Source organism: Arachis ipaensis, chromosome B4 (genome assembly GCF_059453495.1).
Source record: "Arachis ipaensis isolate K30076 ecotype BB chromosome B4, ASM5945349v1, whole genome shotgun sequence".
NCBI lineage: Eukaryota > Viridiplantae > Streptophyta > Magnoliopsida > Fabales > Fabaceae > Arachis > Arachis ipaensis.
Window position 1 is genome coordinate 129,364,707 of NC_142439.1, and position 4,750 is coordinate 129,369,456.

At 36.8% G+C, this 4,750-nt stretch overlaps 1 non-coding gene across 1 annotated transcript; it reads right to left on the reverse strand.

The window, feature by feature from the left end:
• Positions 1 to 1,984: 1,984 nt before the first annotated feature.
• On the reverse strand, positions 1,985 to 2,092 carry LOC148569187 (small nucleolar RNA R71). The gene has a single exon (XR_015882833.1). It is a non-coding gene; the product is annotated as a small nucleolar RNA R71 (small nucleolar RNA).
• Positions 2,093 to 4,750: the final 2,658 nt, after the last annotated feature.

Genomic DNA, 4,750 nt, shown 5'->3' on the forward strand with positions numbered 1-4,750 from the left:
TCATATTAAAAATTTTGGAATCCTTATTTTTCTTTTTCAAATTAATTTTCGAAAAATACCAAAAAAAAAAATAGAAAATCATAAAAATCAAAAAAATATTTCATGTTTCTTGTTTGAGTCTTGAGTCAATTTTAAGATTGGTGTCAATTGCATATTCATTTTGCATTTTTCGAAAAAAATCATGCATTCATGGTGTTCTTCATTATCTTCAAGTTGTTCTTGGTAAATCTTCTTGTTTGATCTTGATGTTTTCTTGTTTTGTGTCTTTTCTTGTTTTTCATGTGCATTTTTGCATTCAGAGTGTCTGAACATGAAGGATTTCTAAGTTTGGTGTCTTGCATATTTTCTTTGCATTGAAAATCTTTCAAAAATATGTTCTCGATGTTCATCATGATCTTCAAAGTGTTCTTGGTGTTCATCTTGACATTCATAGCATTCTTGCATGCATTCATTATTTTGATCCAAAATTTTCATGCATTGCATCATTTTCATGTTTTTCTCTCTTATCATTAAAAATTCAAAAATAAAAAAAAATATCTTTCCCTTTTTCACTCATAAATTTCGAAAATTTGAGTTGACTTTTTCAAAACTTTTTAAAACTTAGTTGTTTTTATGAGTCAAATCAAATTTTCAATTTAAAAATCTTATCTTTTTCAAAATCTTTTTCAAAAATTAAATATTTTTCATTTTTCTTATTTATTTTCAAAAATTTTAAAAATATTTTTCAAAAATCTTTTTCTTAATTTTAATTCATAATTTTCGAAAATATCATCAAAAATTAATGTTTTGATTCAAAAATTTCTAGTTTGTTACTTGCTTGTTAAGAAAGATTCAAACTTTAAATTCTAGAATCATATCTTGTGATTACTTGTGAGTCAAGTCAGTAATTTTGATTTTTAAAAATCAAATCTTTTTCAAAACTAATTTCAATCATATCTTTTTAAAACATATCTTTTTCAAAAATTTGATTTTAAAATATCTTTTCTAACTTCTTATCTTCTTATCTTTTAAAAATTGATTTTCAAAATTTGTTTCAACTAACTAATTAACTTTTTGTTTGTTTCTTATCTTTTTCAAAACTACCTAACTAACTCTCTCTCTAATTTTCGAAAATATCTCCCTCTTTTTCAAAAATTCTTTTTAATTAACTAATTATTTCAAATTTTAATTTTAATTTATTTCTTCTTTTAATTTTCGAAAATCACTAACCATTTTTCAAAAATAATTTTCGAAAATCCTCTTTCTCTCTTATCTCCTTCTATTTATTTATTCATCTACTAACACTTCATCTCACTCAAATTCGAACCCCCTCTTCCATCTGTGTTCGAATTTTCTCTTCTTTCCTTCTTTACATTACATTCTTTTCTTCTTCTACTCACAAAGGGGAACCTCTATACCTTGGGCAAAAAAGATCCCTATTATTATTATTTTTCTGTTCCCACTTTTTCATATGAGCAGGAGCAAGGACAAGAACATTCTTGTTGAAGCAGATCCAGAACCTGAAAGGATTCTGAAGAAGAAATTAAGAGAAGCTAAAATACAACAATCCAAGGATAACCTTACAGAAATTTTCAAACAAGAAAAGGAGATGGCAGCCGAAAATAATAATAATGCAAGGAGGATGCTTGGTGACTTTACTGCACCTAATTCCAATTTACATGGAAGAAGCATCTCCATCCCTACCATTGGAGCAAACAATTTTGAGTTTAAACCTCAACTAGTTTCTCTGATGCAGCAAAACTGCAAGTTTCATGGACTTCCATCTGAAGATCCTTTTCAGTTCTTAACTGAATTCTTGCAGATATGTGATACTATTAAGACTAATGGAGTAGATCCTGAAGTCTACAGGCTCATGCTTTTCCCTTTTGCTGTAAGAGACAGAGCTAGAGTATGGTTGGACTCTCAACCTAAAGATAGCCTGAACTCTTGGGATAAGTTGGTCAGGGCTTTCTTAGCCAAGTTCTTTCCTCCTCAAAAGCTGAGTAAGCTTAGAGTGGATGTTCAAACCTTCAGACAGAAAGAAGGTGAATCCCTCTATGAAGCTTGGGAGAGATACAAGGAACTGACTAAAAAGTGTCCTTCTGACATGCTTTCAGAATGGACCATCCTGGATATATTCTATGATGGTTTGTCTGAATTAGCTAAGATGTCATTGGATACTTCTGCAGGTGGATCCATCCACCTGAAAACGCCTGCAGAAGCTCAAGAACTCATTGACATGGTTGCTAATAACCAGTTCATGTACACTTCTGAGAGGAATCCTGTGAGTAATGGGATGCTTTAGAAGAAGGGAGTTCTTGAAATTGATACTCTGAATGCCATATTGGCTCAGAATAAAATATTGACTCAGCAAGTCAATATGATTTCTCAGAGTTTGAATGGAATGCAAGCTGCATCCAACAGTACTCAAGAGGCATCTTCTGAAGAAGAAGCTTATGATCCTGAGAACCCTGCAATAGCAGAGGTGAATTACATGGGTGAACCATATGGAAACACCTATAATCCATCATGGAGAAATCACCCAAATCCCTCATGGAAGGATCAACAAAAGCCTCAACAAGGCTTTAACAATGGTGGAAGAAACAGGTTTAGCAATAGCAAGCCTTTTCCATCATCCACTCAGCAACAGACAGAGAATTCTGAGCAAAATACATCTAGCTTAGCAAACTTAGTCTCTGATCTATCCAAGGCCACTGTAAGTTTCATGAATGAAACAAGGTCCACAATTAGAAATTTGGAGGCACAAGTGGGCCAGCTGAGTAAGAAGATCACTGAAACCCCTCCTAGTGCTCTCCCAAGTAATACAGAAGAAAATCCAAAAGTAGAGTGCAAGGCCATTGAATTGACTATCATGGCCGAACCCACAAGAGAGGAGGAGGACGTGAATCCCAAGGAGGAAGACCTCCTGGGACGTCCAGTGATCAATAAGGAGTTCCCCTCTGAGGAACCAAAGGACTCTGAGGCTCATCTGGAGACCATAGAGATTCCATTGAATCTCCTTATGCCATTCATGAGCTCTGATGAGTATTCTTCTTCTGAAGAAAATGAAGATGTTACTGAAGAGCAAGCTGCCAAGTACCTTGGTGCAATCATGAAGCTGAATGCCAATTTATTTGGTAATGAAACCTGGGGAGATGAACCTCCCCTGTTCACTAATGAACTAAATGCATTGGATCAACTGAGATTGCCTCAGAAGAAACAGGATCCTGAAAAGTTCCTAATACCTTGTACCATAGGCACCATGACCTTTGAGAAGGCCCTATACGACCTTGGGTCAGGGATAAACCTCATGCCCCTCTCTGTAATGAAGAAACTGGGAATCTTTGAGGTGCAAGCTGCTAGAATCTCATTAGAGATGGCAGACAATTCCAGAAAAGAGGCTTATGGACAAGTAGAGGACGTCCTAGTAAAGGTTGAAGGCCTTTACATCCCTGCTGATTTCATAATCCTAGATACTGGGAAGGATGAGGATGAATCCATCATCCATGGAAGACCCTTCCTAGCTACAGCAAGAGCTGTGATTGATGTGGACAGAGGAGAATTAATCCTTCAACTAAATGAGGATAACCTTGTGTTTAAGACTTAAGGATCTCTCTCTGTAACCATGGAGAGGAAGCATGAAAAGCTTCTCTCACTACAGAGTCAACCAGAGCCCCCACAGTCAAACTCTAAGTTTGGTGTTGGGAGGCCACAACCAAACTCTAAGTTTGGTGTTGAACTCCCATATCCAAACTCTAAGTTTGGTGTTGGGGAGTCTCAACAATGCTCTGAACATCTGTGAGGCTCCATGAGAGCCCACTGTCAAGCTATTGACATTAAAGAAGCGCTTGTTAGGAGGCAACCCAATTTTTATTTATCTAATTTTATTTTTAGTGTTATTTCATGTTTTATTAGGTTCATGATCATGCGGAGTCACAAAATAAATATAAAAATTGAAAACGGAATCAAAAACAGCAGAAGAAAAATCACACCCTGGAGGAGGATCTCACTGGCGTTTAAACGCCAGTAAGGAGCATCTGTCTGGCGTTCAACGCCAGAACAGAGCATGTTTCTGGCACTGAACACCAGAAACAAGCAGCATCCTGGCGTTCAGACGCCAGAAATGCACAGTGAGGAAAGCTGGCGCTGAACGCCAGAAACAAGCATCAATTCGGCGTTTAAACGCCAGAATTGCATGCAAAGGCATTTTACATGCCTAATTGGTGCAGGGATGTAAATCCTTGACACCTCAGGATCTGTGGACCTCACAGGATCCCCACCTACCTCACCCTCTCTCTCTCTATTCATGGTCATCCCTTCTGTTTTCCATTTACCACTCACACCTATACACCCACCTACCTTCAAAATTCAACATCTCTTTCCCACCCAATCCCACCCATATGGCCGAATACACACATTCATCCATCTCCTCCATATCTTCTTCTTCTTCTTCTATTCTTTCTTCTTTTGCTCGAAGGCGAGCAACATTCTAAGTTTGGTGTGGTAAAAGCATAGCTTTTTTATTTTTTCATAACAATTAATGGCACCTAAGGCCAGAGAAACCTCAAGAAAGAGGAAAGGGAAGACAATTGCTTCCACCTCTGAGCCATGGGAGATGGAAAGATTCATCTCACAAGCCCATCACTAAGAAAAGGATGGAGCAAACAAGAGAGCACATTCATGGATCTCAACAGGCACATGAAGAAGCTCATCATCAAGAAACCCCTGAGATACCTCAAGGGATGCACTTTCCTCCACAGAATTTTTGGGA